This window comes from Somniosus microcephalus, chromosome 13 (assembly GCF_052327205.1).
Source record: "Somniosus microcephalus isolate GS21.2 chromosome 13, FLI_Smic_1.0, whole genome shotgun sequence".
Lineage (NCBI taxonomy): Eukaryota > Metazoa > Chordata > Chondrichthyes > Squaliformes > Somniosidae > Somniosus > Somniosus microcephalus.
Window position 1 is genome coordinate 10,392,136 of NC_140999.1, and position 23,454 is coordinate 10,415,589.

General features: G+C 46.2%; 1 protein-coding gene across 5 annotated transcripts in view; it reads right to left on the reverse strand.

Moving 5' to 3' along the window:
• Positions 1–23,454, reverse strand: part of LOC147108045 (GTP-binding protein Di-Ras2-like) — a 51,573-nt gene that overhangs the window by 5,053 nt on the left and 23,066 nt on the right. Inside the window, exons 1-2 of one of the 5 annotated variants that reach the window (XM_086004488.1) lie at positions 5,279–6,001; positions 4,029–4,189 (exon numbers count right to left, since the gene is read on the reverse strand). The exons of 1 other annotated variant lie outside the window; for it this stretch is intronic. The gene's annotated coding sequence lies outside the window, so the exon portion shown is untranslated. 3 more of the 5 variants (XM_086004487.1, XM_086004491.1, XM_086004489.1) reach the window with 3 other exon arrangements.

Here is a 23,454-nt window from a genome sequence, read left to right on the forward strand (position 1 = left end):
CACTCCATCAGAGCACAGTTATTATTGACCACATTCTTCAATGGGATTGTTAGTGCTTCCATGTAAAATGTTACAGTTGCTTCTGTTCAATTTTAGGCAAATTCACTTGAACCTGGCTCCTTGGTGTAGGCTGGTCTTTTTTTCCCCACATCTCTTTTCTCAGCTTACTCTTGGCATGGTCAAAGCATTAATACCTGCTCAAGTATTCTTGGCACATTTTTACAAGAATCAAATTGGATATTACCAGGAATTAAACATTTTTTTCATGGGTTTCCTTAAATAAGGACCTCAGATTTGACATGGTTGTCAACGCAAGGCAACATAATTTCCCAGCAGAAAAATAAACTAGAATACAAGTTCAAATAGTTCTGCATCTACCCAAAGACTCTAGCTCATGTTGCAACACGGCAGCTTGGAGCTTTAAGCTGTTGCTTTGTCACTGTGACAGCAATCGCTGACAGTAACTGCAGAGGGGGAGCATTCATACACCAGCGATTAGACAGTACTCTAGGTGTGAATTGCTACCAAGAGATTTTGTGTGGTAGCATTCTATGGGCCAAGACAGATGATTAGGAAGCACCAGTGTTTCTTGAATGTACTTCAATAAACAGATAGTTCAGTTGAACTGGAGTTTTCTCTTTTATTTGAGGACTTGCATTTCAATTGCTCCCTAAAGAAGTCCTTTAAATGGCAATTTACCATTGTACCCAAGAGAGTACAGTTGATTCATTCATAAACTTAGGGGAAAACATTTTTTATTTGAGCGTTATCAAGACAAATTCTCATCTTTCCAGCATTTGTGGAAGGAAAATAATGAAACCAGTGTAGTTCAACTAATGAAAAGAAACTGAGTCGCGTAACAAACACAATTAATCACATCCAATATAACAGGATATAGAACCAAGTATCTGTCTTAAAGAGACTGTGTTTTGACAGAGCAGCTATCTATAGTGATCTCAGTTGACAAAAAATAAATGAATGAATCAGACTAGAAACAATGCTGCAAGACAACATGGCCATTAAAAACAACTGCAGAGAGTGCCAAAGTTGGCCACCATAGACAAGTTCAACTGCATCTTACTAACAACATTTAGATAAGCACAGTATGCAAGCAAAGGATTTTAAGGGAAAAATCAGACTGAACCACATAATAGTGCCACATGCACCTACAGGTCTAGGCACATATCTATAAATACAATGCTACGTACACTGATGTATGTTACAACCCTAAAGTGTGTGCTCGCTAGAAAATACTTTACCCCAGGACTTCAGGTCTCTCCCCAACCCTGCCCAATTTTCTGGAGAGATTGGTTCCTGAACCGTCCACCACACTGCACTTTCACCTATGGGATATGGGCTCAATTGGGGATGGGGTGGAGGGGGTGGCGGAGAGGTAGACACGTGAAATTAAAGTCTCTCTTTCATAGTGAAATTGGACAGTCTCAACCCAATTCCGAATGGCCCATGGCACAAAAACTATCCACAAATTGGCAGTAAATGGACAACCTTGCTCAACTTTAATAGATGGATGGAGATTGGAAAAACTTGACCAAAAGTGGTCATCTAGGGCTTTGAGGGGAGGAGTGGAGAGGGAGGTGCAGAAAGAGTTTTACTTGGCACCTGCTTGTGCTACACTTGATGTCAGGGTGCCTGATGCTGCTACTGAAAGCCTAAAATAGAATAGTGTTATATTCCCCAGTGCGGGCATGGTACACTCCTGCTGATATCCCTGATCTTGATAAGCGCAAACGTTCAAACCCTAGCCAAAAAAGCGGGGAGAAAGGTTTGCAACACATATTCCTGTGGAAAAGTTCTCTTCCACCCCTCCACCCACACACACGATAACAACTTGCATGTACATAGTGTCTTTAACATAGGGAAACATCCCAGGCTGTTTCACAGGAGCTCAATCGGACAAAAATTGACACAACACACACATAAATGTAGGGAGAACTTTCAGATACAGAACAGATTGTTTTCCTCCATCCTTGTTTCGTCTCGGGCACATTCTTACGTCGCACTTAAGACAGTAATATTCTCAATTCTTGAACCTTGCCAACTTTAATTGGACCTTCGGAAGGCTATTTTCAATATATTATTTATACATAGTAAGATTTAAAAAAAAACTTATTTTCTGTGGTTAAACCTGTTTCATCACCTGGCGTGCATTGTTGCTACACTGGCCAAGGATTGCAGGGAACGATACTGCAGTGACTCTGAACTTTTAGGTCGTGCCTTCAGAGATCAGTCATTGCCGACCAGGATTTCACTGTCCCTCACAATGCAGTGTATAAGCATTATTAACTTTAGTTTAAGTGCATTCCCAAGGACCAAGCACTAGAAGAATCTCCCTGTTTTCACTGGCGAATATAATCTGAAGTCTCCTAAACCTTGATTTTAGCTCTTTCTCGTTATCTCCTTAATGGAGCTAATAGTCTGTTACAATGTTTTCTCGGATCCCTGGAATCATTTTAGGAGCTCCTTAATTTATACCCGCCTCCTGTACAAACACAAATGGTAGTCTGTTTAATTAGATTAAACTTTTTTTTTTAACTCCAACTAATACCCAGAAAGTAGTTGTCTATTCCATCTTGCCTTCTGACCGGTGTAAGTGCTTGGCAATAAAACTCAATCCTGTTGTCTTCACTCATCTCTTCAAAATTTCCCCACTCCCTGAAAAAAAATCAGCATCAGTCGAAGGAAACCTTCGGAACATCCCACTCATTCGGTAAATGCATGGAGTATAATTTGAACGGGGAGAAGTGCAGCGCCGAGGCTCAAAATGCCTTGAAAGATGTTAACACCCACAGACAGCGTTTGATTGTTCAGCTCGTCCAATTTCCAACTCAGTTGAAATCACCGAGGCACAACAGGCCATGGCTGAGCTTAAGCCACAGGCTTCCCCCTCCTGGTAGCCGGAATGTACTCGGAGTGAAATTCTTTTATATATTATTTAATTTAATAAAGCTTTGTTCCGTTACTTGGATGGTTTTAAAATCTCAGTGTAAGAAAGCCTGGGAAGCTAAATTATCACCTCGTTATTGTCGAATCAGCGAAACTTTCAAGCTCTGGCTTGATGGAATTCTTGAACAACCGATTGAACTGTCCGCCTGCTGAATGGAGATTCACAGAACAACCTGAATTCGCAGGAGTGCCTCTTTTCAGCCTCCGAATCTGCAGATGTCGGTGACTTGTGGACTCCCGCTCTCACCGACACACACATCCTTTGCACACTTACACTTCCGCACACTTGCACGCTATTCTTGGCACGCAGTCACTTACACACGCACACTCGATTACTTACACACTACCGTGTGCGCACTCTCAATTGCACACAATATCCCTTGCACACTTAGACACTATCGTGTGCACACTCACAATTGCACACAGTATCCCTCGCACACCTACACACTATCGTGTGCACACTCACAATTGCACACATTATCCCTTGCCGCTTACACTATCGTGTGCACACTCACAATTGCACATTATCCCCTGCACACCTACACACTATCGCGTGCACACTCACAATTGCACACATTATCCCTCGCACACTTAGACACTATCGCGTGCACACTCACAATTGCACACAATGCTTGCACACTTACTATCAATTGCGCATAGACTCGATGACAAGGACTGACGGTTTTCATGCATTGATGTTTCTAAACACTCGTGTTTAATATTCCCGCTCACGTGCACAAACATTTAAGCAATTGAAGGTTCTCGCGCCTCTTCCCCCCCCTCTGAATTAAAATGTTTTTTTATTCTCTCTCTGTGATCTACTCGGCACTTTGAACATCAACTCATAAAAATCCTACCTCTCTGCAGGTTCCTACTGCAAAGGCTGTGGGATCTCACCCTGCCGTCGGAGCAGCTCCCCGCGAACAACCGGGCACGATTCCCTATTGACACATTGCACAGACTTTGGGGGGTGGGGGGAGAAATTCCCCGTGTCAGCAGCGCGACAGACGGAAGGAGAGAAAGTGCATCTACACTGCACTGCACGTCAGCGAGATGAGCGTTACCTTCAGCGTGCGGTGGGAAGGTGCAGCGCGGTGTAGCCCAGCTCCGGTCTCTTTAGTCTTGTTGGCTTCTGTCTCTCTGCTTCACATTCTCGCTCAGTATTTCAGCACCACACCGCCGGGGACAGCTCCGGGACTCAGCACATTCCGCCAGCCTCCTGGATCTGGAGTTATTTATTTTTACACACACATATAGACAAAACATTAATTCCTTACAACCAGAGCGCAGCAGGAATGTTTCCTCTCCTCTGTCTCACCCTGGTGTGTAATAATAACCATAAAGAGATTTCCATAGTCAAACAATAACAGTGCTGATATTTACAGAGCTGGCAAGGCAATCAATTCTCCCCCTCTCTCCCCCCCCCCCCCTCCCACCAGTCTCCATTCATCCACGAATTTTATTGCATTTGACACGGCTCGTTTCCATCGTACGCCGCGCTTGCTGAGAATAACATTAGCAGCATGCACAAATCACTGACTTGCTTTTCCCCCCCTCTCCCTCTCCCTTCCACTGGCTCACAGGGGGGCAGAGCCTCGGGATGTGGACAGGCACCGTTTGCAAGAGACAGGGAGGGAGACAGGCAGGCCGAGAGAGATCTGTCGCTCTGACACAACCGGCTGGAGATTCTCTTGCATTTGATTCAAACTCCACTTCCAGGTCCTCGGGAAAGCGCTTTTCAAGAAACTCGGTGACAATCAAAACGCTTTATCGGCGACTGGAAATGTTCAATTTGCAATTAAAGGTCCAGTACTTTCCTGGGGTTTTTCCCAATCTCAGCTCACAACACTGTTCCCATTCAATTTTACTCCTCGCAATAACTCATTCAGCCTTTTAACTCCGAATAGATGACTTCTTAAACCCCAGACACAATTCCTATTACCTTCAAATAAATTGCCCTTTATCCCCAATAACTCCTAAACAGAGAATACTCCCCCTACCACCCCCAAAAAACCCTCTGCAACCCTTTGTTCCATCTCGTCCAAGCTTTCTAACCCCACCAGCACAATTTTCTCCAGCCCGAATTTGGCTCGGAAATGACATTGTGCGATACCAGCACATCGTGTCAAATTCCTCTGCCGGCTATTTTAAACCGATTCCTTCAAAATAGCATATATTTTTTTTAGCAACGCTTTAAGCACAATTCCCAGCTTTATATTACTGTTTACCTTCAATTAAATACTGCCTTTACCCTGAAGGAAGTATAATGTGCAGTCGTTTTTATGGACCCGCTAATCGCATTCTCCGGAATTACCTCTTGTAGATCCAGAATCAAGACTAGAAGTGGAAAGTACCAGAGCCGAGTGAAGGTCGCTTTGCTACAAAACACGTGCAATGCAAGAGTTCCTAAAGCGTTTCCGAAATTATATAGAGAACGCTGGCTACATTGGGGGTAATGATCTAATGGCTGGGTTCAGGTCACTTGACAAACCAGCACAAATAAGCACCTTTGGGTGGTAATTTTATTACTAGTTTATAACCAGCTGGTTCACAAATTCCTTAAGCCACTTTTCAGTTAAGGTGACAACATATCTTATTAAGAATTTGGATATAGTCATTTCTGTTTGGTTATAACACAATATACATTATATTCATAATACACAAGGTATATGGCACAGTGTGGTAAGTTAGTGAGTTTACTGAGTGGCTGGAGATGCAGACAATCCTCAGGACTGATTCCCAGTAAAAAAGAAAGATTTGCATTTATATAGCACCTTTCACGACCTCCGGACATCCCAAAACGCGTTACAGTCAATAAAGTACTTTTAGCGTGTAGTCACTGGTGTAATGTAGGAAACGTGGCAGCCAATTTGCGCACAGCAAGCTCCCACAAACAGCAACATGATAATGACCAGATAATCTGTTTTAGTGATGTTGATTGAGGGATAAATATTGGCCCCAGGACATCGGGGAGAACGCCCCTGCTCTTCTTCGAAATAGTGCCGTGGGATCTTTTACATCCACCAGAGAGGGCAGACGGGGCCGCGGTTTAATGTTTCATCCAAAAGATGGCACCTCCGACAGTGCGGCACTCCCTCAGCACTGCACTGGGAGTGTCAGTCTAGATTTCTGTGCTCAAGACGCTGGAGTGGGACTTGAACCCACAACCTTCACGACTACAGAGGTGAGGGTGCTGGCCACTGAGCCAGAGCTGATACCACAGTGACACTGGTGTACTGAGAGGAACAACCAAAAAAATTCCCAATCACAACACACGTGTAACATTCGGTCTCTAACATTTTTTCAGCAGCTTTGAGTGAAATGGCTCACCCAAATATGGGCAGAATCCCAATTTCCCCAGGGGGCCGTGCTCTTCCACTTCCCAAGTCAAAAGGGAAGTTCCCTCTTGATGAGCAACAAACTCTTTCTAATGCCCAGAACCCCACTTGCTGCACAACTTTATTTTGATGTGTAGCTTGACGACATAAATAAACCTTCCAGTTCTACATTTTGTGCCAAATTCAAATTGGTTAAAGGAAAGTAAAGTTTTATAGGTCATAGACTGTGAGAGTCAGTGCAACCACACTCCCATATTAACTCTTTCATAAGAGATCATGATACTTTCATTTGCTGAGCTTGCACTTATCATAGTGATGATTTTCTTGTTAACAAACTTTTGTCAAACCCTAAGGTTCTCCATTGTGAAAACATGAAATATAACATGGTCTGTAAATGCCGGGTTGTCATCCAGCTCATGGAACCCAGAGTCAGCTGTGGCTCAGTGTTTGAGGGTTCAAGTCCCACTCCAGATACCTGAGCACAAAACCTAGGCTGACACTCCAGTGCAGTACCGAGGGAGTGCTGCACTGTCGGAGGTGTTGTCTTTTGGATGAGACGTTAAACTGAGACCCTGTCTGCCCTCTCATGTGGACGTGAACGATCCCACGGCTCTATTTGACAAACAGGGGAGTTCTCCTCGGTGTCCTGGCCAACATTTATCCCTCAACCAACATCACTAAAAAGAGATTAGCTGGCTGTTTGTGGGAACTTGCTGGCTGCCGCGTTTCCTAGATTACAACAGTGACTACACTTCAAAAGTACTTTATTGGCCGCAAAGCACTTTGGGGGGTCGTGAAAGGTTCTGAAGCAATGCAAGTCTTCCTTTCTTTACTCGTGGCTGGAATGAAGTGACTACTGGTTCAGTTGTAGTATTCCCACCTCTGAGTCAGACGTGTTGGGCTCGGGCCCCACTTCAGACAGCCCCGGTGAGTGGAGACCAGTAGTGGATTGATATCCAGTGGGGATTTGCGCACCTGATGGGTGCAGCTGATCTCCTCCCACCACCCCCCCCCCCCCACCCCAGCACCAACTCAGCCCACCTAGGAGAAGATAATCTGAAGATAAAAACCGTGAGGAAAGCGGTGGGAATCCACCTTAGCCACCCTTCCTTAGTAAATGGGTTAAGGATCTGTGAGCCTTGAGTTGGGACCTGCCCCTAAGGCAGAACACAATAGACAGATGGAGCTGGGGTGTCCTGAGGGTTAGCAAGAAATGCAACATTCACTACAGATTGCAAATTCTTGCCGATACAGATCCTTCCAAAAGGTTTCATTTGTTAGCATGAGGATGCCCAGCAGGCTTTGCAGATGTTGTCGGTATTCCACCCACATTACAGTAGCAGGTGGCACATGGAAATAGTACAGGGGTGTATTTTTATACGATGGACATGTTAGTTCTTGTTCCTGGAAATATGACAAACTCAGCCTGAAACCTTTTATCTAAAGAGTAAATGCTGGAAATACACAGCAGGCTAGTGGGCATCTGTATAGAGAAAACACATTGGGCTGGATTTTGATTGAGGAGGCGTGTAGGAGGCGGGACTACAACTTTCGGGGTTGTAGTCCCGCCTCCATCGAGTTGTGGCCAACCCACTCGATTGTCACTTGATTGACCTTGTTGAGCCCGCCCAGCGGGCTCAGCAGGCCAATTAAGGGCCACCCGGCAACAGGTGACGTCACAGATTGACATTTCATCTGTCAAGAGCTTTTGACAGATGAAATATCAGCATTTGACAGCTCTTTGAAGCTGTCAAACACTGACAATCTGTACACTAAGTTAATTCCTTCCTCTCAGGCTGATTTAGAGATCTCACCAGAACAGAAAGCTGAATGCTGCAGATTTTGACAGCTCGCAGCCATTCTGCTTTCTGTGCCGGTGAGATGAGGGACTCCCAAGACCTGAAGGAAGGCTGTAAAGGTAAGTAAAACTTCTTTAAACACTTTACACACACCAAACACACTTACCTCTGCACTCATGCACCCATCACTCACCTGAACACCGGACATCTCGAACCCTCCAAGCCCTTCAGCCCGACGGTCCACCTCACTAACTTGGCGTGGTTTGGAGCCGGCGGGAATCCCACACTTCAGGAATAAAAATAGGGATTAGGCTAAAAACTGCCTGCAGGCAGTTAATTGGAACTAATCCCCTTCCCGCCTCGGGGAGGCGGCTCCCAGGACAGGTCGGGTATCCGCCTCCTTTGAAACTAGCATGGAGGCGGGTTGGGGGTGGGATGGGTTCGTACCCCCCCGATTTCGCAAATTTAACTCCCCACATGCCTCCAATCCCGCCTCCACGGCCCAATGAAAATCCTGCCGATAAAGTTCAAGTGTATCACTTTTCGTCAGAAATGGAAATCGTAGATAATATTAATTTTCTTCTATTTCGTCTATTTCGTCAATAATTTTTTCAAACTTTTATTCCGGTTTGCTTTCAGCTTCCATTTTAATTTTTCTCAGCTGATTTTCCACGGGGTTCCTCAGTTTCTTTATTTGTGGATGACACTGGTATGGATTGCCGATTGCCCTGAAGGGGTGATGGTGGCTCTTCTTCTTGAACCGCTGCAGTCCGTGTGGTGATGGTGTTAGATAAGGAGTTCCTACGATGTGACCCATGATGAAGGAATGGAAATATATGTCTAAATCTGGATGGTGTGTGATTTAGGGGGCGGAGGGGGGGGGCATTACTTGGCGGGGATGATGTTCCCATGATATTGCTGCTCTTGTCCTCATAGGCTGAAGCCATAGGATTCGTCTCCTGTTTGGCTAGTCGCCTTGCCTGGCCCTTTAAGGCCACTGCTCACAACTCCCTGTGGGGAGGTGATCTAAGGAGGGACTGTCTTCAAGGAGAGGGTTGTTGTTGTTATTGTGGTTGTTGGGGTTGTTGCTAGGTTGTCTAGACTGGCAGCTGCTTAGCTCCTCACCTTGTTATCACACCATCTTCAGGTTATATCAAGAACGGAGGGAAAACAGCAAGAAATAGCGTTTTTATGTTTGTTTGGTTCTGATCTGTCTGTGTTTCTTACAATGTGTGACATCTGGTGTATGTGTAATGCTTGGAGTGTGAAAGAGACTCAAAACTTTTATACAAATAGATTTACTCCCACTCTCTTTTCATTGGCCTCAAACATGCCTCCTTATGGGTTTTTAGAAAAGGCATTAGAGAATGAACTGAGCTGCTATAAAACCCATCAAGATTAGTAGAGAATAGAAGTCCCTGATCCTAACTTGAGGCCAATAACACGGACGCATTTAAGGGAAAGCTAGGTCAACACATGAGGGAGAAAGGAATAGCAGGATCTGCTGATTGGGTGAGATGAAGAAGAGTGGGAAGAGGCTCGTGTGGAGCATAAACACCAGCATAGAGCAGATGGGCCGAATGGCCTGTTATGTGCTGTTAATTCCATGTAAACAGTAAGCGCAATTTAAAAAAATCAGTGTTTCCAAACTTAATGATGGGGGAAGGAAAGTTTAGTTCAGACTTTCTTAATTGTAGTGACATTATTAAAAAAACACTAGGAACCATAAAACTTAAAATAACAATTGCCCAGCGCCTGTTGTATATTCCGGTATTTGAGGATAAAGATGAACACATATGAAATCCCATTGTGTGTGTAAAATAAATGGGCTAACACCTGCACTTAAAGAGCAGAGGAAGGAATTTCTTAGGGACACATTAAGCGTTTGCACACTGGTATCCCACCGTGTGATTTTTAAAATATGGCCCGAAAATTCTTGGGTCTGGGAGGATAGAACATGGTGTACACTGGATGGAGAGACTGGAATTTGGGGCTGGGTGGACCCACTTTTGCTGGGGCTCCGCCCTTTTAGACCCAATGAAGGGGAATTCCAGTGGTGGGGGTGGCTGCTTTGTAACTCCTCTTCTACCTCACAGAAAGCACTCGTGCATGATGCAAGGGTGCTTTGCAGCGATCCAGCACAAGTGGGCCCCACAAGGGCCTATTCCTAACGGCAAGTTTACAATCAACTTAAGGTTCGGGATTGTCTTCAGGCCTATGATCCTGACAGAGCGGCAATGCGCCACTCGAATATTCCTGCCCTCCCCCCTAGCGGGTGGGGTTGAAACCGAAGGGGCACCATAAGTGGCACAGGTACTGGCCCCCTTTTGTGCTAATAACGCTTCCTCGGGATCTGGGACAAGCTCGATTCTGGAGCCGACTAGCGGCCAAAAGACCCATAACTGCCTCGTTTCTGGCAAAAGAATGGGACTCGTGGAATTTCATGGCAACTGTATCATTAACACCGCCAGACAGCAGAATAACAGCTAAAATGTGTGTTGTGGGGGGGGGGGGGGGGTTGTCTCTCAAAGGTGTTAAGGATACAATTTTTATCCCTAAATACCCTGAGCTATATTTTCTGACTGGATTTAATGCAAGGGAGTTTGTGCAAGAGCATTAGGTATTTGTCTAGGAATATTGCTGCTTGGAAAATATCTCTCTCCCTGCATATGCCGAGGAATTTGATCAGGAGGCGTGGGAAACAAATCCGGACATTGGAGATGAAATGACCATGAAGTAAAACAAAAACACTGATTAGAAAGAAAGAATTGTTCTGGCCATTATGCCTTCTTTGATTGAGATTGACAATTTAGTGGCAATTAGTGCTAAGATGTGTGCAGTTATTACACTGTGGACTCATACCTACTTAATTAAGATGATCAAACTCATTTGATTTAGAACTACAGGAAACTTTCGTTTAACCGGAGGTTAAATGTCCGGAAAGCTCTATCTACCGGCAAAATTCAGGAGCCGTTTCCTATAAGTTTTTTTACTTCTCGTTGCTTTTTTTTCCCCAGTCAGGCTCTGCAAGGTCTAGCTGAAGCTGTTGCTAAGCAACAGGGTTTGTTGATTCACACGGAGCTGAAAAGCTCCGTATGTTTTAACATTAGCGCTGGTTTGTACGGCAGTTTTGATGGTACGGCACCAGCTCGGTCCCGTCAGTGCCGGATATCAGAAAGTTTCCTGTATTAGAGATAGGAGACTTTCAGTCCATCAGTCTGGATTGGATTTTAGCCCAAAATCCCCAAGCTTAAAGGAGATTGCTGTAACTGGAGCAATCCCCGCAAGGCAAGACAGTCCAAAGGCAAAATGAGAGGAAGAGCGTGAACAGTAATACAAAAGCAAAACGCTGCGGATGCTGGAAATCTGAAATAAAAACAGAAAATGCTGGTGATACTCAGCAGGTCGGGCGGCATCTGTGGAGAGAGAAACAGAGTTAACGTTTCAGGTCAATGACCCTTCGTCAGAACTGGAAAAAGGTAGAGACGTAATAGATTTTAAGCAGGTGCTGAGGCAGGGAAAGCTGGGAGGGGAGGAAAGAACAAAAGGGAAGGCCTGTGATAGGATGGAAGGCAGGAGAGATTTATTGGCAAAAGGGATGATTGTACAAAGCAAAAGGAGATGGTAATGGGTACATACATTCGTTCAATAAAAACAGAAAATGCTGGAAAAACTCAGCAGGTCAGGCAGCATCTGTGGAAAGAGAAAGAGAGTTAATGTTTCAGGTCGATGACCTCTCGTCAGTACTTTTGAAGTGTAGCCACTGCTGTAATATCATAAGAGCCCCTCGAGCCTGCTCTGCCATTCAATAAGATCATGGCTGATCTTCTACCTCAACTCCACTGTCCTGCACTATCCCCCTAACCCTTGACTCCCTTAATATCCAAAAAACTATCGATCTCTGTCTTGAATATGCTCAACGACTGAGCCTCCACAGCCCCCTGGGGTAGAGAATTCCAAAGATTCACCACCCTCTGAGTGAAGAAATTTCTCCTCATCTCAGTCCTAAATGGACGATCCCTTATTCTGAGACTGTGACCCCTGGTTCTAGACTCCCCAGCCAGGGGAAACATCCTCCCTGCATCTACCCTGTCAAGCTCTGTAAGAATTTTGTATGTTTCAATGAGATCACCTCTCATTCTTCTAAACTTTAGAGAATATAGGCCTAGTCTACTCAATCTCTCCTCATAGGACAATCCCCCCATCCCAGGAACCAGTCTGGTGAACCTTCGTTGCACTCCCTCTATGGCAAGTATATCCTTCCTTAGGTAAGGAGACCAAAACTGTACACAATACTCCAGGTGTGGTCTCACCAGGACCCTATATAATTGCAGTAAGACATCTGGGGCTAGATTTTCAGTATAGACAGTTTTGGGGCGCTAAGCTTAGCGCCCGCCCGAAGTTATCGCCCGCCCCAAAGTAGCGCCCCGTTGCCGGAAATTCAGTGGCTTCGCCCTAAGAGGTTGGTGGAGCGCTAAAAGAGGCGTTCCACTAGTATCTTTAGGCGCTAAGCCGGCGGTGGAGAGCGCAACACCCGAGCTCGGGCGCAGCGCACGGCAGACACTCTGGTGCCAGTGAGCTCTTAAAGGGGAAGGGTGCATGTGTTTTTTTCAAATGCAAAGTCTGGGGGGGGGAAGGAGGAGGAGGAGGAGGATGAGGATGAGGAGGAGGTGGAGGTGGAGGTGGAGGTGGAGGTGGAGGTGGAGGAGGAGGAGGAGGAGGAGGAGGAGGAGGAGGAGGAGGAGGAGGAGGAGGAGGAGGAATGTGGTGGCCGGAAACATAAATACACCGTTCACAACAACACACTGGTTACGTCCGCACAACACATGCAGAGTGCCTTTTATACGAGTGCCCCTTAATTTGCGCTCCCCAGGGTGTGTTGCGTTCCATTTTACAAACGCTCTGGACGCCAGCCGCACAATGGGGCGGTCCGACTGAAGTTTGGATTCGGGGCGGCCAAAGGGCGTTGCACGAGGATGTGACGTCATTTTCTGCGCGCGCATCCGGGCGGCCGCTAAACTTTGCGCCGGCGCTAACGGGCAACTTAATTTGGGGCGGGGCGCAAACTGCGCTGCGCCCAGGCGCTACACGCATAGCGCCCGAAAATCACTTCTCTTAAGGCGCTAACTGCTGGCGCAAGCAACTGAAAATCTAGCCCCTTTACTCTTATACTCAAATCCTCTTGTAATAAAGGCCAATTTCCTAATTGCTTGCTGTACCTGCATGTTAACTTTCAGTGATTCGTGTACAAGGACATCCAGGTCCCTCTGAACACCAACATTTCCCAATCTTTCACCATTTAAAAAATACTCTGCTTTTCTATTTTTCCTACCAAAGTGGATAACTTCACATTTCTCCACATTATATTCCATTTGCCATGTTCTTGCCCACTCACTTAGCCTGTCTATATCCCCTTGAAGCCTCTTTGCATCCTCCTCACAACTTACATTCCCACCCAGCTTTGTATCATCAGCAAACTTGGATATATTACATTTGGTCCCCTCATCCAAATCATTGATACAGATTGTGAATAGCTGAGGCCCAAGCACTGATCCTTGTGGTACGCCACTAGCTACAGCCTGCCAACCTGAAAATGACCCGTTTATTCCTACTCTCTGTTTTCTGTCCATTAACCAATCCTCAATCCATGCTAGTATATTACCCCCAACCCCATGAGCCCTAATTTTGTTTAATAGCCTCTTGTGTGGCACCTTATCATAGGATTACATAGGATATATGGCACAGAAACAGGCCATTCGGCCCAACCAGTCCATGCCGGCGTTTATGCTCCACTCGAGCCTCCTCCCGTCTTTCCTTATCTAACTCTGTCAGCATAACCCTCTATTCCCTTCTCCCTCATGGGCTTGTCCAGCCTCCCCTTAAATGCATCTATACTATTCGCTTCAACCACTCCCTGTGGCAGCGAGTTCCACATTCTCACCACTCTCTGGGTAAAGAAGTTTCTTCTGAATTCACTTTGATTTCTTGGTGACTATCTTATATTGATGGCCTCTAGTTATGCTCTTCCCCACATGTGAAAACACTCTCTCTGTTTCCACTCTATCAAAACCTTTCATAATTTTAAAGACCTCTATTAGGTCACCCCTCGGCCTTCTTTTTTCAAGCGAATGTAGGAAGCGTGGCAGCCAATTTGCTTACAGCAAGCTCCCACACACAGCAATGTTTTTAAGGTGTTGTTGAGGGATAAATATTGACCAGGACACCGGGGAGAACCCCTCTGCTCTTCTTCGAAATAGTGCCGTGGGATCTTTATTTGGTCGAGAAACCCTTGAGCTCCCTGAAGAACAAGCCTTGGTTTACTTCCTACAGTGACCAAACTTTTGATAATGTTCTCTCCCTACCAAATGTCATTCCCTGGGCCAAGAGGCAGAGGCAATGTTTTACTGATTATATTAATTGATAATCTTGTAGATTCAGTTAGCATAATTATCAACATGGATGTCAAAGACAGAGGAGCTATAAAGGGGAACTTACCTTTAATATTATTTTTTTAAAACTCAGCACACTCCACAGTATCTTATGAGTCTGAAAGAGTGAGAGTCAGTGGAAACTGAGAAAGGAAAAACGATAGATATTCACAACAGGTTTCATTTCCCAGCTCAGACATTTGCAGATTGAATTTCAAAGAAAGCCGATGTATTCTAACTTGCTTCAAACAGCAGAGGGAAGCCTCGAGAGAGAGAGAGAGAGAGAGAGTGAGAGAGAGGGTGACCCTGTATTTCGATGAGCAGCACAGAGGAAGTAAGATGAAAGGCTTTGATGTCACGATTAAATTAGCCGTACACTTCTGACCTAGATGGAGTTGAGGTTGATAAATTCGATCACACTTAGGGTAATTCTGGGACACACACAGCAAAGGATTAGTTTCAATTTCAGCTGCAGTTTGTTTTCTGTGTTTAATTAAGGACTGCGGATTAGGGCTCAATGTCATCAGAAATTAAAGTAATTTTTTCAAGCGCTTGTTGACAAGGGCCAGTATCAGGGCTGGACAGACAGTGTGCGGCACATTGGGGAGCTCATGGTGACAATAAAGCAATGAGGTAAGGAGCAATGCTAGTCATCAATAGTGCCATAAGCGACACCTACTCAGCAGTACCCTGCTTTCTAATGCGGGATCTGTCAGAACCACTTAGCTCCAGACCTCATCACAGCTTTGATCTAGACATGGACTCAAGAGGTAAATTCACGAGGAGAAGTGAGATAATAGATCTTGACATGAAGGTAGAATTTGGCAGAGTGTGGCACCTGTGGAATTCTCTGCCACACAGGGCAGTTGAGGCCAATTCATTAAATATATTCAAGAAGGAGTTAGATATATTTCTTGAGGCTAAAGGGATCAAGGGATATGGGGAGAAAGCAGGGACAGGGTACTGAATTTGGATGATCAGCCATGATCTCATTAAATGGCGGAGCGGGCTCGACGGGCCGAATGGCCTACTCCTGCTCCGATCTACTATGTTTCTATGAGCCCTAGCAAATCGGAGACACCCTGCCGTGGCTGGCACATGGGAAGATGATCATGGTTATTGGATGCCAATCATCGCAGCCCCAGAACATCAATACTGTAGCTCCTCAGGGACATATCCTAGGCCTAACCATCTTCAGCTGCTTCATTAATGACCTTCCCTCTACCTACTTACACTTCTCGTGTTCAGCTCCATTGAAAACTCATAGGATAATGAAGCAGCCATGCCAGCCTGGAACAGGAGGTGGACAACATCCAGGCTTGGGTTAACATCAGTGCCATCAAAGTGCCAGGCAATGACTATTACCAAGATGAAAAAGCCCAACCCTTCCCGTCCGACCTTAATCACTGTCATAAATCGCAACTTCTACAAGAAGTAACTCAGGAAGTACTACTGAACGGCCAGCTGAGGGCGCCGTCCGAGGAGTATAAATACTCGGGCATGGGCCCAACTTGGCCAGAGACAGTCTGGAAACAGGAAGCTAGTGACTACTAACTAGACCTCCATGTTTTGTTACAAGTCGATTAAAGCCTTGCTTTATGTACAACCAAGTGCGTAATGAGTCTTTATTACGTCAATTTAATCGACTTGTTATCGTTTCCACGCCTTGGGTGATTCGGAACAACCAGCTGCAACTCGAACCGCAGAAAGGGACTTGGGCAAGAAACTGATCCATCATGGAAAAACTCCTTAGACCCGCTCGTCTCGACCTGGACCCGAATGCACCTGCAGCAGCGAAGGTATGGAAGCATTGGTTTCGTACCTTTAGCAACTTTCTTGAAGAATGTGGGGCGGGTGCCTCGAATAAGTTACGAATGCTTATTAACTACGTATCCCCTCATGCGTATGATTATATTGAGGACTGTATAGACTACGACGCTGCTATCCAAATTTTACAGCAGCTATATGTCCCCGAATGAAATCTTTGCTCGACACCTACTGGCCACAACTCGGCAGCAGCCTGGTGAATCACTCGATGAATTCCTCCAGAAACTTTGCAGGCTTGGCAAAGATTGTAACCTTAAAGCGGTTACAGCTGAACAGTATCAAGAGGAACTAATCCGCGATTCCTTTATCAATGGGATTGCGTCTCCATTTATACGTCAGCGCCTGCTGGAAAATAAAACCCTCAATTTACGGACTGCTTATGACCAGGCGTGTTCCCTGGACTTGGCCAAGAAGAATGCAGACACTTATCTCCCACCACATGCGTGGGCGGCTATCACCTATAATGAGTCTTTCGATAGGTCTCGGGCGGATGCCCCTGCTGATGATGACTCTACTCTAACGGACGATGACCCTACCCTAGAGGCCTTCGCTGATGATGACCCCACCCTAGCAGCATCCTGGCAATCAGGAAGAAAGTGTTTCTTTTGTGGAGGTATGTTCCATTACAGAAAATTTTGCCCGGCTCGTAATGTGACCTGCAATCATTGCAGCAAGAAAGGACACTTTTCCAAGGTATGCCAGTCACGGGCCTCTGCTAACAAGAAAGGCCGCTCCTCTAAAGTATACCGGTCGAGAGCTCCTGTTAGCTTCACAGCTGCTATCTATGGAGCTGCTCCTCCCACAAGAACCACTGCTAAGGCTACAGCTGCCGAAGGAAAAATGACCCCTCCTCCCATCACAGCTGTTTTTCCCCAAAGTTTGTCCCATGCAGCCACGAAGGTTTCAGTAAATGGGCACGCTCTAAGCGCGCTAATCGACTCCTGCAGCTCTGACAGCTTCATTAGTAAGCGGGCTGTCAGCAGGTTAAAACTGCGCATTTATCCCTCGGACAGGGAGATTGCAATGGCTCCGACGACTCTGACCACCAATTCTTCTGGCTTCTGTCTTGTCAACCTCATCCTCAATGGTCGCACGTATCCCTCCACCCGGCTCGGAGTACTCGAAAACTTATGTAGCAATCTGATCTGTGACAGGACTTCCAGAAGCAGCACAAAAGACTTACTTTTGAGTTCGGAGGGTCGAAGCCGGAGCTTACCATTTCTAAGGCGCCGTTTTGTGCGCTCTCGGCGGCCTTACTCGGCGAGCCCTCCCTGTTTGCCAATCTCTCCCCCCGCTGTAAACCCATAGCCACCAAATCACGGCGCTTTAGCCACGACGACCGAGCATTTATCGAGGCAGAAATCTCTTGCCTTTTAGCTGACTGTATTATCGAGCCGTGTTCATCTCCCTGGCGGGCTCAAGTCATCGTTGTGGAAAAACCCTTTAAAACAACATAAGAAACGTCTGTCTGTTGATTATTCGCAGACTATTAATCAATATACCGATCTGGATGCCTACCCGCTACCACGCATAGATGACATGGTCAACAACCTTGCCAAATACAGGGTATTTTCAACCTTCGATTTAAAGAGCGCGTACCATCAGGTGCCGCTGAAAGACTGACAAAAAGTATATGGCCTTTGAGGCCAATGGTCGGCTTTATCAGTTTCGTCACCTTCCATTTGGGGTCACCAATGGGGTGGCCGTCTTCCAGCGGGCAATGGATGGTGTTAAGTCTGTGTGTTATAGTGATAATTACTACACAGACTACAAGAGTAAATTCAACAGGTCTTTACTGGTTGGAGGTCGGGACTATACTGAATACAATATTAATACACAGTGCTTATATACCGGTGTGGTCACCACCGGTATTACGTATACAGCAGCCAGAGAAAGTAGTACATCTCTTAAGGTGGAACAGGCTTAAGTTCTCTTAAGGTGGAACAGGTTACATACACCACAATCCTCCCTTTTTAGCTTAACAGTCATATCCCCATTTAACATAACATAATAACATATATACATATATAACTTCAGGTATAACAGTTCAAAGGTTCAGTCTCTCAGGAGGCTTTCTGATGCGGCTTGGATAACGCCTCTCAGTAGTCTCTGATTCTTGTTGTTGAGGTGCCTCCTCTATTTGGTTTCCAATGTATTGGGTGTCATCATCATCAAGTACATTCCCTGCCGAGGTAGATGCTTCAGGTTCATTAACGTCTTCCACAGTTGTCTCTGTCACAACCATGGGTTCGACCCTTGCTCTCGACTCTACCAGTTGATCCGCATGACGCCTTATCACATTATGACCAATATCTACTGTGTACATCAGAGGTCCTTGTCTGGCCCGAATTGTTCCGGACTGCCATTTTTCGTTTCCATAGCCCCTTGCCAACACTGGTTGTCCTATGTCGAAAGTTCGAGTGGTCTTGTTGTTAATATGCCGAAACTGTTTGTTTTCCACTTCCCTCCGCACATTTGGTTTTAACAAGTCCAACTTGGACCGCAACCTCCTGTTATAAAACATCATGGCAGGACTTTGGTTAGTCACTGCATGATCGGCGTTTCGATATGACATCAGGAACTTGTCGACCTTGTGTTGCAGCGGAATCTGATCATTGTTCATGGCCTTAATTGCCTTTTTGAATGTCTGGACAAATCTTTCAGCCAACCCGTTTGTCGCCGGATGATATGGGGCAGAGGTATAATGTTTTACTCCATTCTTCTTTAAGAATTGTCGGAATTCTTCCGATACAAACTGTGGTCCGTTTTCCGAACAGATCTGTTCTGGCAATCCGTTCCTTGCGAATATTGTTCTTAACACCGCAATTGTCTTTTCTGAAGTAGTGGTATTCATCTTGATGACTTCTGGCCATTTGGAATGTGCGTCCACCGCGATTAGGAACATGGAGTCCATGAATGGACCAGCAAAGTCAATGTGTACGCGTTGCCATGGGGCTGAAGGTCATTCCCATGGGTGTAGCGGTGCTATCGGAGGTGCATTTTGCACTTTTTGGCACCCAGCGCAGCTTTTCGTTAACTCCTCAATCTGTTGGTCAATACCCGGCCACCATACATAAGCCCTAGCAAGACTTTTCATTTTAACTCCCCCCAGATGACTTTCATGCAGTTCGTTTAAAACTCTTTCCCTTAACTTGGGAGGAATAATCACTCTTGTCCCGTACATCAAGGTACCATGGCAGACGGACAGCTGGTCTCACCTTGCCGAAAATGCCGGTAACAGAGGATCACCCCGTGTTGGCCATCCTTTCACTGTCACCTCGTAGACTCTGGACAGTGTCGGGTCGTTCCTGGTTTCTCTTTCAATACTTGCATTGGTGACTGGTAAACACTCGATGATGGTCGAATGAAATAACTCAACAGGGTCAACTTTTGTCGTGTCTTCTTCTTCAGGTAGCGGCAGGCGCGACAGCCCATCAGCATTGCCATGCTGTTTCGTACCTTTGAATTCTATTTGATATTGATGTGCCCCTAGGAAAAGAGACCATCTCTGGAGACACTGCGCTGTCATCACCGAAACACCCTTCTTAGGGTTAAAAATGGATACCAACGGTTGATGGTCTGTCAGAGGTGTGAATTTTTGGCCCTGCAGGTAATGATTAAACTTCTTCACTCCCCATACAAGGCTAAGAGCCTCCCTATCGATCTGCGCATAGTTGCGCTCAGCGGAGGTCAATGATCTGGATGCAAACGCGACTGGCCTTTCCGTGCCATTTGGCAACTTGTGTGAGAGTACTGCCCCAATACCATATGGAGAAGCATCACAAGCCAACCGCATAGGCAGTGTCGGGTTGAAGTGAGCCAACACTTCCTCTGAGGTGATCAATTCTTTGCTTTTGCGAAATGCCTTCTTACAGTTTTCGCCCCATTCCCATGGTACCCCTTTCTGTAAAAGAGCGTTTAACGGGTGCAGTACCGTGGATAGATTTGGCAGAAATTTATGGTAATAGTTAATTAATCCTAGAAACGACCTCAACTGAGAGACATTCTCCGGAGTGGGAGCCTTTACAACTGCCTCAATCTTGTCAGGAGACTTATGAAGCCCCTCCCGGTCAATGACATGGCCACAGTACGAGATCCGCTTCTGGAAGAACTCACATTTCTGCCGATTTACTCTAAGTCCATACTCTTTCAGTCTGTTGAGCACCAGTTCCAAGTTTGCGAGATGTTGTTCATCACCATCACCTGTGATCAGAATATCGTCCAGGTAACATTGTGTGCCTGGAATTCCCTGTAATACCTGCTCCATGGCCCTCTGCCAAATTGCTGGAGCCGATGCCACTCCAAAAACCAGCCTATTGTACCGGTACAACCCTCGATGCGTGTTGATCGTGAGCTATTGGCGTGACTCTTCCTCAACCTCCATCTGCAAGTACGCCTGCGCCAGGTCTATCTTGGTGAAGTGTTTCCCGCCAGACAATGAAGCGAAAATATCCTCAATCCGTGGAAGCGGATACTGCACCGTGTGAAGCACCGGATTAACGGTGATTTTGAAGTCTCCACAGATGCGAACCTTCCCTGGATCTCCTGGCTTGTTGCTCGCAGGACGTTTCATAACGGGAACAATGGGCATAGCCCACTCACTCCAATCTACCTTAGACAGTACACCTGAATGTTCTAGTGCTTCCAGTTCCGCTTCAACAGTAGGTCGTATTGCATAGGGTACCGGTCTGGCTTTAAAAATTTTTGGTTGTGCATGTTCATCAATCTTGATGTTTGCCGTAATTCCTCTCAGTGTTCCCAGTCCCTGCTGGAACACCTCTTTAGCATCATCCAATATTCTGGACAATCGTTTAGGTTTGACATCTGTTTCCCCGGAATCTACCGTTAGTGCCTTCAAGGAGTGCTAGTCCATATTCATTTTCCTAATCCACTCCCGTCCTAGTAGTGGTGGACCTCCTTCAGGTAGCACATATAAGTCCATTACTTGGCTTTCTTCGCCCTTGTGGACCACTTCTACCTTTATTTTTCCGATGGGGTACACTCTTTGCCCCGTGTATGTTTTCGCACCCATTAAATTTAATAATGTTAGTGCTTTATCTGCATCAGGAATTTTATTTGCCTTACAATAATTTTGTATGCGTTCTACATACATGGCCCAATCTTCGATGTCACTGTCAAAGGTATTAATGTTCCCATGTTTAGGCATCGTTGCAATTTATTGTATTTTTATGTTATCCAAGGTGGCAGCTTCCCGCTCTTGTCGTCGTCCTCTGCCCACAAAATGGCGGTTTTCCCGCGCTTGGCGGTTTTCAACCGTCCCCCGACGCTGTCTCCGCTTCACCGCGGCTCTCGCGCCTTCAGTTTCCCCAGACGCTGCGCCTTTTAGCCCGAATGCGGCCCTTATCTCCGGTCGCGATCGATGTCCCCGCGCTGCGCCTCTCGCTCGAAAGCGGCCCGGCCCTTATCTCCGGTCGCGATCGATCTCACCGCCCTTATTCCTCCGTCTTCCCAGCCCCGTCTGTACAGCCAACGCGGTTGACTTTCTGTCGCGTCGCTGCCCGGCTTACCCACCACCGAGGTAGAAAAGAAGAAAGCTGACAGTCGCTGATGGAGGCTTCGAGGTCAGGATGTCTTCTGCACTCCGGTTTCTCGATGCCTGCCGCTCGACGTGTCTTCCAGTAGGGTGATGAGGGTGGAAACCTCTCTTCGACGTCCTGTCTGTGGACGAAGCCGCCGTGGAAATAACTGCCGCAGGGTAAGAATCGGACTCGTCGCCACTGTTAAGTCTGTGTGTTATAGTGATAATTACTACACAGACTACAAGAGTAAATTCAACAGGTCTTTACTGGTTGGAGGTCGGGACTATACTGAATACAATATTAATACACAGTGCTTATATACCGGTGTGGTCACCACCGGTATTACGTATACAGCAGCCAGAGAAAGTAGTACATCTCTTAAGGTGGAACAGGCTTAAGTTCTCTTAAGGTGGAACAGGTTACATACACCACAGATGGCCTAGTCCGGCAAGAGAACTTGACGGATACCTTTCCGTATTTAGACAGTATCACTATTGCCGGCCATGATCAAAAGGAGCATGACGCCAATCTTCAGAGATTTTTTGACGTTCTCCGTCGTCGCCACTTAACGTTAAACTAATCCAAATCGGTGAAATCGGTGCCATCAGTGAACATTCTCGGCTACTGCGTGGGCAACGGTGTTATTAAACCGGACCCAGAGCAACTTCGTCCACTTCAGGAGCTCCCTCCCCCTACAAATCTTGGCTCTCTTCGTCGGACACTTGGCATGTTTGCTTATTACGCAAAGTGGATACCTCACTTCTCTGATAAAATACAGCCCCTGCTTCATGCAAAGTCTTTTCCATTGGAAGCAACGGCTATTTCTGCCTTCAACCTCCTCAAACAACAGCTGGAGAAAGCCACGCTTCGCTCCATTGACGAAAACCTTCCTTTTGTGGTCAAATGCGATGCATCGGAGGTGGCAATCTCGGCTACCTTGAATCAAGGTGGTCGACCTGTGGCATTCCTATCCAGAACCTTACAGGGTAGCGAGCTCTATTACCCCCCCGTCGAGAAGGAGGCTACAGCCATCATCGAGGCTGTACGCCAATGGAGTCATTTTCTTGCTCGGCGTCATTTCACGCTCATAACTGACCAGCGCTCTGTGGCCCTCATGTTGGATAACTGGAAGCGCACGAAAATCAAAAATAATAAAATTCAACTCTGGAGGATGGAGCTGGCCGCCTTTGGATATACTATCCGTTACCAACCCGGCAAACAGAATGTGGCCCCAGATACCTTCACACGGGCATTTTGCTCTTCAATGTCAACGTCGACTCTGGCGGATCTGCATATGGACTTATGCCATCCTGGCGTTACCCGTATGTTGCACTTTCCTCCAAAAATCTACCATTCTCAACGGAGGACGTAAAGAAAACATGTTCCTCCTGTAGGATTTGTGCAGAATTGAACCCACAATTCTTCCGCCCATCAGATGACTTACTCATACATGCAATGCAGCCTATGCAGAGGCTCAGCATAGACTTTAAAGGGCCATTGCCTTCATCGACGCAGAACACCTACCTACTTACAATGGTAGACGATTCCCTTTGCCTTC